At 45.1% G+C, this 14433-nt stretch overlaps 1 protein-coding gene across 7 annotated transcripts in view; it reads left to right on the top strand.

Annotated features, from left to right (window-relative positions):
• LUZP1 (leucine zipper protein 1) overlaps nt 1-14433 on the top strand; it is a 67553-nt gene that overhangs the window by 29989 nt on the left and 23131 nt on the right. The window contains exon 1 of one of the 7 annotated variants that reach the window (XM_081961864.1): nt 242-673. The exons of the other annotated variants lie outside the window; for them this stretch is intronic. The gene's annotated coding sequence lies outside the window, so the exon portion shown is untranslated. Of the gene's footprint in view, nt 1-241; nt 674-14433 lie in introns of those variants that run through there. 7 annotated transcript variants of the gene reach the window in all.

The following is a 14433-nucleotide window of genomic DNA, read 5'->3' as shown; positions in this document are numbered from 1 at the left end:
AAGAGGAAATGAATGCGGAGAGAATTTGTTGATGAAGATGTTGTGTACTATTGTAATTGTATTGATATATTATTAATAGTATTGTGATGCATATTATAACAAATATGTGGATTTGGAGTGTCTAAAACCCAGATACCACACTCTTCGGTGGAAATGGAAAGTAATAAAAATAAAATAAATAAAACATGGGGTGCGGGGGGGGGGGAAGTCTTCGTTCTTGGTCCCATGTCACCTTTTAATACATGATGATTTGATCTGATCCTGGGCTCTGCCTGAAAATACTGTGGCCATTACTCAAGTTTTCCACACCTTGAAGCTCTAAATGCCCCAAATTCTTAGCCAGGCAGCTGGGAACATGGGAGAGCTATTGAATTCAGCACATCTGGAAAGCACCAGGCTCTAGAAAGCTGGTCTGCACCCTTGGGCAGATGCCAGGGAAGGCACAACCCCCCCCCCACCCCCTGTCCTGTGTCAACAAATGTCATTGAATGCAGGATCTTTATCAGGTTTGACCTGGGGGCTTGCTTACTATTTTTTGCAGCCTGCTGGAGTTTGCTGCATTCAGGAACTGCACTTCAGCATGTTGGGGATTTATTTCGCTCTGTGTTTTTGCTGCAGCGCTGCGGGCTTGCTGAGAGGACGGCCCTGTTCTTCCCTTTCGCTCTGTGATCCGGTCGGTGGGATTAGCTGCTTTGAATGTATTCTGCCATTACAAAAAAAGAAAGAAAGAAAAAAAAAACATCCAAGGAATGCCTGCCAGCGTTAGTTGCTCCTGTGATTTGAGAAGGGTGTGTGTGTGAGAGAGAGAGAGGGGGGGGAGGGAGGGAAGGAGGGGGAGGGGGAGAGAAAGAAAGAAAGAAAGGGTGCAGAGAGAGCGGGAAAGAGAGAGGAGGAAGAGAAAGAGAGAGAAACAGAAAGAGGAAGGAAGAAGAGAGTGGGAGAAGGAAAGAAAAGGAGGGAGAGAAAGAGAAAGGAAGAGGGAGGAAGAAAGAGATAGGTGGAGGAAGAAGAAAGAGGGAGAGGGAAAAAAAGGGAGGAGGGAGAGAGAAAGGGAGGAAGAAGAGGGAGGGAGGGAGAAAGAAAGAGGGAGGAGGAATAAGAGGGGGAGAGAAAGAAAGGGAAGAGAGAGAGAGAGAAAGAGAAAGAAAGGGAGAGAAAGAGGGAGGAGGAAGAAGAGAGGGAAGAGAAAGGGAGAGGGAAGGACAGAGAGGGGGAGGAAGAAGAAAGAGGGAGAGAGAGAAAGAAAGAGGGAGGAGGGAGAAAGAAAGAACCAGAGGGGGAGGAAGAAGAAGAGAGGGAGAGAAAGAAAGGGAGGAGGGAGAGAGGAGGGCGAGAGAGACCTACTTCCTAGGCAGGGTGACTGCAGACATTGAAATGGCAGTCAGTCAGTCACCTGATTCCAATGCAGAACTTTTTAGCTTGATGATGTCTGGCTGACCCGCCCCCTTTCCCATAGGAGGGTGCAAAGCAGCCGCGAAAAGCTGGCCGGGAGGGGAGGGGAGGGAGAGGAGAAGAGGTGGATTCTGTTGAAATGCTTTTGTGAACTTGTCCTTACATGCGCTACCTAAGTGAAAGGCACCCGCTAGGAGAGAGCAAGAAACCAAGACATCTTTCCTTTCCTCCATTGTTACCATAAATAATTTGGATAGGGCCTTCCTCCGCCTCCCTGTTCCCCTCCCCCTCTCACACGTGTGTGGGGGGGGGGGAGGAGGAGAGAGAAAGAATGTTGCGGTAGATTGCTAAAGCACTCCCTGAATTTGGCGGTGCAGCTGGGAATGCCAAACAGAACAGAGAAGCGTGCAGATTGTTGCGGCCGGTTGCTTTTTGTAACTTGGCCCGGTCATCTTGGAATGGGAATGCCCCTCAAAGTGACCTCTTTCTCTCCTGGTGACTCCGGTGCAAGATTTAGCCCCATCGGTTGTCTTTGGATGGTGCCTGGAGAACCATTACGTCCTGCTTTTGTTTCTTGTTCAGAAACTCCAAAAGTATCTCGAAAGTACCTCCAGGGGTGGGTTCCGGATTCTCCTACCGCCGGTTTGCTCAGGGATGGGCATCGGGCACACGTGTGCTTTGCGCACACACGATGCGTGCCATGCGCCCATGCGCAGTAGTGAAAAAAATTGCTTCTGTGCATGCACCGCCTATGGCACCACCAATAGAACCAGTTTGGAGGTGTGGGCGGCCGAGTTACTACCTCCTTGGCCGAACCAGTCCAAACCAGTAGCAACCCACCTCTGAGTACCTTGTGTTTCTCCCTACCAAAACAGCCCTGTGAGGTAGGTTGGCTAAAACCAGGGGATTAGATTAGATTAGATTAATAGAGTTGGAAGGGACACTGGGTTTTCATAGCTGAAGGGAGGAGTAGAAGCTGGATCTCCCCAATTTCTGGTCCTATCACCCTGCACCGCCGTGTAAGTTTGGAGCTCATCACATCTCCTTCAAGCAGAGGCTGGCTCCTGATCAGTAGGCTGTGCAGCAATCTGGATCCAAAAGTGGGACGGTGATGGAAGCGTGTGTAGGCATGCCCGTCACACCTTCCGGGCTTCACAAGCCCAGGAGAAGGCGTATAGTTTCTTCCAGGATTTGCTGATGGGAATGAGCTGTGCACCCCTGGGCACTCTCGAATGGCCTCCTCGGCCCTTTTGAATCCTCCAATTATCCTTGCACAAAGCTCAAGAAGCGTTTCGTAGTTAGGGTTGAGTTGGTTGCCATCAGATAGATGCCTCTTATTAGTACCTAGCTCGGCTGAATTTTTGGGGGGGTGGGGAGTGGAAACATTTCTTGGCTCTCTTTAACTGTTAATTCGATTGGGGCTGCCTTGGCTATTTTCTCCAGCTCTAGGACTATTTTTAAAAAATGTGTTTTTAGCTGCCAGATTTGTTGAGGAAAAAAAAAGGAATAAACCTGAAGTATATTCTTTTGAAAGGTAGCTCAGTGGCTAAGACGCTGAACTTCTCAATCAGAAAGGTCGGCAGTTCGGCGGTTCGAATCCCTAGTGCCGCATAACGGAGTGAACTCCCGTTCCTTGTCCCAGCTTCTGCCAACCTAGCAGTTCGAAAGCATGTAAAAATGCAAGTAGAAAAATAGGGACCACCTTTGGTGGGAAGGTAACAGCGTTCCTTGCGCCTTCGGCATTTAGTCTTGCTGGACACATCACCATGGAGACGTCTTCAGACAGCGCTGGCTCTTCAGCTTTGAAACGGAGATGAGCACCGTCCCCTAGAGTCAGGAACGACTAGCACATATGTGCTAGACTTTGCCTTATATTGTTTTGGCACAGTGATTATTAAAAGTAGAAAAATAGGGAGGAAATGGGAGGGGAGGGGGAGAGGAAGGAAGGAAGGAAGGAAGGAAGGAAGGAAGGAAGGAAGGAAGGAAGGAAGATAGATATATTTTTCCTTATGTTTTAAAATGTGACCCTTAATTGTTTATATTCCATGCATATCTTTATGAAGAACTATTTAACATTGATTATGTTGAGTACAGCTCCTTACAATCACAAATCTATGCTCCCAATTTTTAAAAATTATTTGCTCTTGTGTGTGTTCTGGCGTGCTTTATTATTATTACTGATACTCATTTGAATTTAATTTTGCTTGTCATCACTATGCTTAACCCCAGTCTTTTTCAATGGCAACTTGAAAATGTGTGGAGTTCATGTTTCTTCAGCTTGGCTGCCAAGTTGGGAAAACGCTGACACCCATAGGAGATCTCTGAATCCACGGAAGTTCGGTGTCTAGAAAGGGGAATAGATTCTTTCACCTTCAATCAACTCTTTTTTGGAGTGCCCTCAAAAAGAGAGGCCTCCTCCCCCTCCCACCTCTTCTTCTCCTGTGATGTCATTCCAGCTCTTAAAACATTAATATTCATCAGGCAGTTTAGCTCAGAGCCTGAACCTGCTGACTGCGAAATTTTAACACTTTGTGCAGAATCCTATCGGCTGCATTTCTGATTTGCATCGAGGTTTCATTGCAGTTTGGGACTTTTTTTTTTTTTTTTTTTTGCATTTGTGAAGATGCCGAGAGACTCTGCTTGGCAAGGAGAGGCTTCTTGGAAATCTTTTTAGGTGAAATGCTGCTAAGTTGAAAACGGTAACCGTTTCAATGGGCAAACATCAATTAAGGTTGGAAGAAACGCAATCGGACAGAGGCAGTTTGATTGATTGATTAGCCAAAATTGACATCCCCGGCTTTCATTCAGGAGCTCAAGGCAGAATACATAAGACTCCCTCCTCCTATTTTTTTCTCCCATGAAAACAACCTTGTGGTGTAGGTGGAGCTGAGAGAGAGAGAGACTGGCACCCTGTCATCCAGGGAGCTTCTGTGGGTGATGAAGGACTCAAATCTGGGATTTTCCTAGTTCCCAGTCTAAACAGCCTTCCTCACTGCACCACGCTGGCTTTTTGCTGAGAAAGAAGAATTCGCCTAACAGGGAATATATTCGCTGCCTTGAGTTACTTGTAAAAAAATAATAAAGATAGGATACAAATGAATGAACACATTAAGGAATGATTCACAGACGGAGTCCTGGAAGTAGTTCATTCTAGGTAGAATGTTGAGGCATATTTTATGCAATAAAAAGGGTTAAGATTTTTTTCCCCAGAGAAAAGTTTTAATTGTGGGCACCTTCCCTAAAATATATAAAGGTAAAGGTTCCCCTCGCCCATTTGTGCTAGTCATTCCGGACCCTATGGGGCTGTGCTCATCTCCGTTTCAAAGCCGAAGAGCCAGCGCTGTTTAAAGACATCTCAACGGTCATGTGGCCGGCATGACTAAATGCTGAAGGCACACAGAACGCTGTTACCTTCCCACCAAAGGTGGTCCCTATTTCTTCTACTTGCATTTTTACATGCTTTTGGACTGCTAGGTGGTCAGAAGCTGGGAGAAGTAACGGGAGCTCGCTCTGTTACGCGGCACTAGGGATTTGAACCGTTGAACTGCCAACCTTCTGATCGACGAGCTCAGTGTCTTAGCCACTAAGCAACCGTGTCCCTGTTTAAAATATATAGGACACTCCATACAAATCGTGGTTCATCTGGCATCCTTGTCTATGCCTCCTGCCCACGTCAAGAGTGCACTAAGGGTGTTGTAACTGTGCAATGCCAGCTGAAGGGCGGGATCGCCATTTTCATCTATCAAGGAATAGAGTAATGGCTTCTACCCACTCACATCTTGATTTAACAACAATGTCCTGGATTGCTCGTAATTAAGAGCTTGATTCATGCATTTGTTCATGTCTCATCACTTCTTGACTCCCAATAATGGATGTCGTTCCGTTGAGAAATAGTGCATTGGAGGTGTTGCGAGATGTGGAAGACGGTGACATCCCTTGAAGCTTCTGTCAAGCACGGATGCCTACAGGAATGCACCCAAATAATAATTTTAATTGTGAGTGTTTGTGATCTGGGGAGGGCAATGAGGGAGTGGGGAGATAGGTCATTTTTGAAGGGACACTGTTTTTTTTTTAAAAAATTAAGACAACCCAATATCTTGACTTTATCTCGAACATCATGCAATACGTCAAAATTAGCATTTTCAGAAGATGGCAGGGACAGACTCCCATGTTTGGTGCTCTTTATTTACTTATTTGCCAAGTTGATATTCTGCCTGTTCATCTAAGACAGTGTTTCTCAACCTTGGCAACTTGAAGATGTCCGGACTTCAACTCCCAGAATTCCCCAGCCAGCATTCGCGAATGCTGGCTGGGGAATTCTGGGAGTTGAAGTCCGGACATCTTCAAATTGCCAAGGTTGAGAAACACTGATCTAAGAGTTGAAGGCAACATTTCTAGCCCTCCCTCCTTCATTTTTGGTTGAGCTGAGAGAGAAGGACTCGCCCCAAATCAGCCAGAGAACTTCCAATTCAATATTTCAACTATGATATGATACTGATACATGCTCACTGTCTGGGGTTAAAAAAAAGCATTTTGGGTTTTTAAGCAAATGCAATGATAACTTAATACTTACTTTTGCCCTGGAAACATTTCCTGAACACTTCAAAATACAAACCACACTTGCAAGAGACTAAAAATGACACATTGGTAGGCTACGTAGGGTGGTATAATTTCTCTTTTGCATCCCTGTCCTAAGCTTCCAGTCCATTGATGAATGGAGTAAATTTCTGTAACAGATTTTTAGACGTTCTTTAGTGTTGGTAAGAGGAGGAGGAGGACAAAAGATAGTTGAGAATAGTTGGGATTGCTTTATGAGTCAGGTGACATCAGAATAAAACAGCTTCTGTAGCAGTTACAAATAAATTGGCAAACATCTGATGAAGCAAAAACAACAAAGATTTTGGCCTACCAAGAACCTTCATTGTTGTATCTTAGGATTTATGATTGTATCCTGTGATTTATGATCTACCACTTACCACTTCGTTGTTTTTATGCGCACTGAGAGCTTAGGCATCGGAGACACATTCCTTGGGTGTTCAATCACCCTTGGCCAATAAGGAATATTCTAATATTCCAATTCCAATTAAGGCAGTAATCTAACTCCTTTGATTGAATAGAGTTAGGGTTTTTGAGATCATAGTATTCCATTGTCAGACTGGATAAAGGGCTACCTGTCAAACAGGTTAACGTAGCAGATTCCCAGAAGTTCTGTGTGATTTTCAAAGAAAGCCATCATTTTGGGAAAGGCAATAACACATCCCACCAAAGTCTATTGGAAATAACAAGTATGAAATTCAGGAGGCATGATATCAAAGGAAAAGGAGTCAATATGGAGATGATGAAATGGATCTCCCCCCTTGATGTTGTTGAGTAAATGACCTGGTGGAATACAGGTAATCCTCCTGGCCACCTCTGAGCCCAACAAATCTATTGCGCAGTGAGGCATTTGTAAGGTAAGCTTTCCCCCATTTCAGGACCTTGCTTGCCACAGTTGTTAAGTGAATCACTGCAGATGTAAAGTTAAGTGACAGGGTTGTTAAGTGAACTTGGCTTCCCAATTGAGTTCGCTTGTCGGAAGATCACAAAAGGGGTCATGTGACACCACCCCCACCCCCGGACATTGAAACCGTCATAAACACGAGTCAGTTGCCAACCCTCTGAATTTTATTCATGTGACCATGGGTGCAATGGTTGTAAGTGTGAAAAATGTCATAAGTCACTTTTTCCCCAAGGCCATTGCAACTTTGAATGCCATTGTAACTTTTCCAGTGCCATTGTAACCATCAGTAAACAAACGGTTGTAAATCAAGGATTACCTCTTAAGGGAGATAAAAAGAAGGAGTTGATTTCCCACGTTGATGCTGTTGGGTTCACTGGCTTGATTCCCTTTCCAAGACAGCCAAGAGGAAGTTCTAAGCACCAGCCTGAGTAGAAAAGAGTGCTTAAGAACTGGAATTTGGCCCTAGAGTTCTCCATCTGAAGCAATTCCTAATGGAATCTCAGAATGACATTAGAGGTAAAGGTTCCCCTCGCACATGCTTGTTGGTGCATTATTCTTAGACGTAACCGTGACCTCATGCAGCCCCAGTGATTGCAGAGAATAATACTAGGTAAAGGGTAACGGTTCCCCTCACACACATGTGCTAGTTGTTCCCGACTCTAGGGGGCGGAGCTCATCTCTGTTTCAAAGCCAAAGAGTCAGCGCTGTCCAAAGATATCTCCGTGGTCATGTGGCCGAAGGTGCACAGAACGCTGTTACCTTCCCACCAAAGGTGGTTCCTATTTTTCTACTTGCATTTTTTTTATATGCTTTCGAACTGCTAGGTTGGCAGAAGCTGGGACAAGCAACGGGAGCTCACTCCCTTACGCAGCACTAGGGATTCGAACCGCTGAACTGCCGACCTTTCTGATCGACAAACTCAGCGTCTTAGCCCCTGAGCCACCGCGTCCCTTATGAGAATGACATTAGAGCACGGGGAAAAAAAGAAGAAGCTTGAAAGGGTTTGTCTGTAGGAAAACCATAGGCAAATGAAGGATCTGGAACCCATCTTAGTCCAGCCCCACCCGAAAGAGCTACCTTTCCACACTTGAGGGAAAATAATTGCAGACAGGTTCTGCCTCAAGTCAGAAACCAGGCAGCTCCTGGCTCTGCTAGAGACAAGATGCTTTCTTCTGGAGTGACTCAGCATCAGGCGTAGCCTCCTTGTGGAGAGCCGGTCCTCTCTGCCCACAGCGAGGGCTGTTTTCCGGACCTTTGGGAAGATCAGCCACAGTCCAAGCTCAGTGTAGTTCAAACTTGGCAACTTTTTAAGATGTGCGGACTTCAACTCCCAGAATTCTCCCAGCCAGACATCTTAAAGTTGCCAAGCTTGGGGCGGGGGGGGGGAGGGGGAACCCACTGAACTAGCTCTTCCAATTTGCCTGAGAACTTTGTGTTGGCTGCATTCATACAACAGAGCTAAGAAATTGCCCTTGGCTTTGCCCCAATTTCTTGGCTACTTAAATTCATGTCCCTTTTGGGACCCAGGAAATGTGTCTTTTGGGGGCAGACCTTGTGCTCTGGAATGTCCCACCCGGGTATCCCACAATCTTTTCCCTCACACACCCTCTGCTTCCCTTTAGGAAAGTTCTTTAGGCCAAGTGTGGTGCTTTTATTCTTGCTAGCTGGCTTCTGTTCTGATTAGTCAGGATTTAATACACCCAAATTATAGAATTAGAAGAGACCTAAGAGGTTATTAATTCAGTCCCTTGTGGACTAGAGCATTCACTACTACATCTACATCCATCTAAATCAGTGTTTCTCAAACTTGGCGACTTTAAGTCCTGTGGACTTCAACTCCCAGAATCCCCCAGCCAGCTGGCTGGGGAATTCTGGGAGTTGAAGTCCACAGAACTTAAAGTCGCCAAGTTTGAGAAACACTGATCTAAATCCATCTCCGATAGATGACTACTCAGTCTCTGTTTCAAAACCTCCAGCGAAGGGTAGAAACCACTGCATAGGATAAAGTAATTGAATGAGGATAGGATAGAGTAATAGGATAAAGTAATTGATTTTTAAGCAAGTAAGTCTCCCAAAGGAAATTCCATACAGGGCTTATTAGGAATACTTCCCACTTGCAAGTCTTCTGGACTATCTTGCCTGTCCTTCTGGGAGTTTAGGTGCTCATTGTTGTTGATGGTTTCTTTTTCTTTGGACCAGGAGACAGTGATGTGGTCAAAGGCAATGAAAGAGTTGAGAAAAGTTTGGTTTTGAGCTCCTAAAAGCTCACCTAGGACTCCAGCCTGAGAGTTTTCTGGCAGACGTTTTATTACCCAAACATGAGCACTTTGGATATTACCTAGTTTGGCTAATGAAACATTTGCAAGAAAACAAGCAAGCCCAGAAGCACCAAGGACCCCTCCGACTTTCTAGGGTTGCAAATTTCAACCAGGCATCTAAGGATTAGCCGTTGCAAACCCATCCTCCTCAGCAGAGGAACACCTAGCTAAAAAGTTTGCCAAAAAAAGAAAAGAGAGAGACAGAGAGAGCAACTGAAATGATTAGAGAGACGAGGCAGATCTTTTATGGAGAAAGATGATCACAATTTGGGGCTTTTAAGCTTAGACTAAAGGCAATTAAAAGAAGACATGACCGAAGTATGTCAAAACATGGGGGGGGGAGTGGGGAGTGGAAAAACAAACTGTTTTTGCTTCTCCTAATGTTGGAACTTGAGGCCCGCAGTCAGAAGGAAGAGCAAGGGGAACGAGGACGGATTCAGGAAAGTCTCTCTTTGAACGATGCTAAATTAAACAATGGAATTTGTTTCCATTCTTTGCGGGGTGATAGGCGCCCGTAGAGAGGCTTTTATAAAAAGAATGGACAAATTTGTACAGATCTGGCCTGACAGCGGTAAGTCAACTTGCTGGCTGTTTATTGCCCCTGGAATTGTAGACAACATTCCTTCAATACCAGTTTCTGGAGAATGTGCATAGAAAAAAAACCGAGATAGTCTCTCCCTTTTTGTCCATATTTGTGAGCTGTCTGGATGCGTGAGACTTCCTGTTCTGCATTCCAGAATTCTGAACTAGATAGGAGATGCGTCGGGAGGGGAGGGGGCTTTTATGCACATCTGTGGCATTCTTGTTCCCAGCTCCTTGCCCGCGATCTGTAATGCTTCAATCCAGATTGTTGCTTGTTCAAACTGCGTGTGTTATCCGAGCTCGGCTGAGAGAAGGGAGTTTTTTTTTTTTTAAAAATGACCTTCCTAAGATGGACCACAACACGGTGGGAAAAATAGATGTGGTTTCCACAAATGTGAATGAAAAGGAAAGAAACCGGGGAGGTTGGCAGGGGGTTCTGCAGTGATTGCACACTTGGGGGGTCTAAGACAGGAATGTACCCTTGGCAGGAGAGGAGAAAAAACTGACAGATCTTCGGATTTTCTACACAGCACCCGCTTTGCAGGAATAGTCTATCTGCCTAGCAAGGGCTGCCCATATGAAGCAGCGCTTGGCTTCAAAATGTCCGCGACTATTCTTAACTCTGCTGATAGTTCTGAGGCTGGAGAGGAAAGGAATTATAAAATTCAGAGCTTGCTTGGGGCATAGAGATTATGGCGCAGGCGTCACGCCAGTTTTTTTTTTAAAGAAACAAAGCAAAACAGGAAAACTGGGTGTTTCTGAGTGCCGACTTTTGCTCCAGATGCCAAATTCCATGGATTTCTTTGGCGACATCCCAGAAAAGCCAACTGAAGACATCTTGACAACCCCGACTGCACAGCGCTAAATTTTGTGCTGGTGTTTGTGGCTTTCCCGTCGGGTGGCGCTACCGGGAGCCCTGCGCGCTAACCTGAGCGGTCCCGATTGGCATAGTTTCTGAGTCCTGAGCCATACCAACATGGAATGTTGTGCCTCCTGCTGCAGCTGACTCACCCAGGGGCCCTGGCATTGTTTTCCCAAGTTGAGTTTGAATGCCAAGAGGAAATCCAAGAACAATAACTCAAAAGTGTGCAGTGTTGTGAGCCAAGCACAGACCGGGTTCTGGAGGGGCTGTGCGAAGCAAAGACGTGTTGGAAGGTTGGACAGGAGCTGATTATTAAGGTCTGCCACCAACCTGGAATGCAAAGGCAGGCAGGGGACGCACGCAAGAAGCTGTTTGCCGGGTGACTCAGAGTCTAGCAGGAATGGGTAACATTTCTGATTAACTGCTAAACAAGGTTTCCTCATCCGTAGGTCATAACTTCTGGTTGTCCTTAGACTCTAGAGCAGTGTTTCTCAAACTTGGCGACTTTAAGTCCTGTGGACTTCAACTCCCAGAATTCCCCAGCCAGCTGGCTGGGGGATTCTGGGAGTTGAAGTCCACAGGACTTAAAGTCGCCAAGTTTGAGAAACACTGCTCTAGAGTCAATTCCTATCTTGGGCCTTAACAAAATGCTTGGGGCAAAGAGGAACAAGGGGCCAGTGGATGTCAAGTCCAAACTAGTCCATTCTGAAGACATTACAGATAGCCCTCAGCTTACCACCTATTCGTTTTGTTCTGATCCAAGCTTCCCAAGAGCACGAAGCAAACTCCTGGTCCCAACAAAAAACCCTTTTATTTCCCGATTAATAAGCGGCTGTGCCCTTGTGACAGAGCCGAGGTTGAGACAGCGGAGCATGTCCTTCTATTTTGCCCTATGTATAGCGCGGACAGATCTAGGTTACTGTCTCTTCCTGAAATCGTCCCTTCTGGTCCTGATGGCCGTGATTTGTTTGTGCATTGTCTTGGGGATGTCTCCTCGTACATCACCTCTCAGGTTTCCAGGTTTTTCTTGAGAGCTGTGACCATTAGAGGAGAGAGCTGTAACCTCCCTTAGTTGGGCTTTTGGTGACTGGCTGCTGTGTCTCTTTTGTACTGTTCGTGTTTTGGTCTGTGACTGTAAATAAAGTATTATTATTAACCCCTTTTATTAATTGACTGTGGATTCTGCTCATTCACATCCAGCAAAGTCTTTCAAGGGAGGATTTACAGTCACAGACCTTCTCTGGCTTGGAGAGCTGCCAGGCCGATATCTGCAAAACCTGGCAAGGAGTCCCAGAGAGTCACAAACCAATTAAGCGAACTAATTGTCTCCTGCAAACTCCCCTCCCCTTTCGCTCCTCTTTTATTCCTCTGGAAGGGGCCATTCATCGTCCACCTGTGGCCTTACTCTGGGAGTTGGAGTCCACAAGTCTTAAAATTGCTGAGATTGGACACCCCTGCTTTAGTGCTTTGAACCCAGCAAGTGTTCCTGGTTATTTGCGCCTGACACCCATGTTGCTTTTTCCTTTTGTTGAAAATAAACAAACCTAATAGTGTTCTGATGCTTTAAGCAAGAAGGTTGGGGGAGCTGTCTCCAGCCCCTCCCTCCAAACCCAGATGAATTCAAGGCACATTTAATAATGCCTTGGTAAGGCCACACTTGGAATACTGCATCCAGTTTTGGTCGCCACGATGTAAAAGGGATGTGGAGACTCTAGAAAGAGTGCAGAGAAGAGGAACAAAGATGATTAGGGGACTGGAGACTAAAGCATATGAAGAACGGTTGCAGGAATCGGGTATGTCTACTATAATGAAAAGAAGGACTAGGGGAGACATGATAGCAGTCTTCCAATATCTCAGGGGCTGCCGTAAAGAAGAGGGAGTCAAACTATTCTCCAACGCAACGGAGGGCAGGACAAGAAGCAATGGGTGGAAATTAATCAAGGAGAGAAGCAACCTAGAACTAAGGAAAAATTTCCTGACAGTTAGAATAATTAATCAGTGGAACAACTTGCCTCCAGAAGTTGTGAATGCTCCAACACTGGAAGTTTTAAAGAAGATGTTGGATAACCATTTTTCTGAAGTGGTGTAAGGCTTCCTGCCTAGGCAGGGGGTTGGACTAGAAGACCTCCAAGGTCCCTTCCAATTCTGTTATTCTATTCTAAACCAATGCAACAAATATTTGCAAGAGAGGTGCATGTGTGTTTTGCAAATATGGAAATGAAAGAGTTAACCTTCTTGGTTTCCCTGGGGCTATCCGGTTTGTATTTTATTAATATTCAGAGGCTAATTCAGCAATAAGATTGAAAAATCAGCTTGATGGGATAAACTGTTACTCTCCACAAGGGCTTGGCTAATTTCAGACTGCATTTTATTAGCGTGGATATAAATGTCTATAAACTGAACATTATTGATATTTCATCTCAGTTGTACGTTTCAATTGATAGGCGAGGGCAGGGCCTTTGACAGAAATCAGTCAGCAGCCGAGTGGGAGACAGAAGAGGAGCAGGATCGGGCAACCCATAATCCTGCGAGGATGCTACTGAAGCACCGGTAATCCTTGACCATACAACCACAGTTGGGACCAGGATTCCCGTTGCTAAGAAAGACGGTTGTTTAGTGAGATGCTCCCGATTTTACAAGCTCTCTTGCCAGTTTTATTAAGCCAGTCGCTGCAGTCATGAAACGAGTCATGTGGTCATTAAGCGACTCCTGCTCCTCTTCATTGACTTTGCTTGGTGGAAGCCCGCTGGAAGGTCTCAAATAGTGATAATGTGACTTCGGGATGCCGCGAATCTTACGAAGGCATGCCGATTGGACTAACATGTAAATTGCACAATTCCTATTGGAATATATAAATCCAGGTGACATTATTCTCTCTTCTTTGTTTGTATTAAAATCTTGTTATGCAGGTTAATGACCAACCTTCTCTTGGTATGGTGGTTAGTGACCATCCTTCTCTTTTCCCCCCAAATCTGCACTTAGTGCCCTAAACAGACCCCGCTCTGTAAGAGTTCATTTCCGGCTGTCTCCTTGCATGGATTTATCTGCCACAGACTGAGCTGGCTCACAGTTTGATTGGTCAGCATTTTTTCAGAATTTTTCCTTTCTTTCTTTTTCTCTGGGTTGTACTTGACAAATGACCAGGGGTGGCAATGAAATTGGCATTTTTCTCTGCGGAAAGATTCAGCACTGCCCACTGTGGAGGAATGGTCGATGAATTTGTTAGTCTTCGCTGAAATGGATGAATTGACTTCTCTGATTAGAGAAAATATATTACTTAACATTTGTTGAGATCTTGGAAGCCTCTTACGGTTTTTTGCATAAAAATGGGAAAAAATATGAACTTCTGATTTATGGTTTTGAGGATTGGAGAGGATATATGTGTGTGTGTGTGTGTGTGTGTGTGTGTGTATGTATGTATAAAATATTAAATTCCAAATATAAAAAAGCAACATTAAAAATAAAAATATGGTTTTCGGCCTGGATGGTCCTCTGTAATGAGCCAAAGGACAGAAAGAGGGAGTAGTGAGCTCCCTCCCATATTTGGGCATACCAGGGGTTGTAACACAAATACATACCTATTTCCCTGGCCTAGCTGATAAGGAAGAGAGCCTGTGGCTTAGTGGCAATTACATCGGCCTAATATGCAATACAGCCCTGGTTCGATTCCCAAGTAAGGGTATGGCTAGCTGATGAGAGCTAAATAGCTTGAAATAGATCTATACTAGTCTCCCTTTATTTATTTATCAGCACAAATACAACATATATATATATATATG

This window comes from Natrix helvetica (assembly GCF_964273705.1).
Source record: "Natrix helvetica genome assembly, chromosome: 9".
NCBI lineage: Eukaryota > Metazoa > Chordata > Lepidosauria > Squamata > Natricidae > Natrix > Natrix helvetica.
Note: the sequence above shows the minus strand (reverse complement) of the source record. Positions and strands in the feature narration are given on the sequence as shown.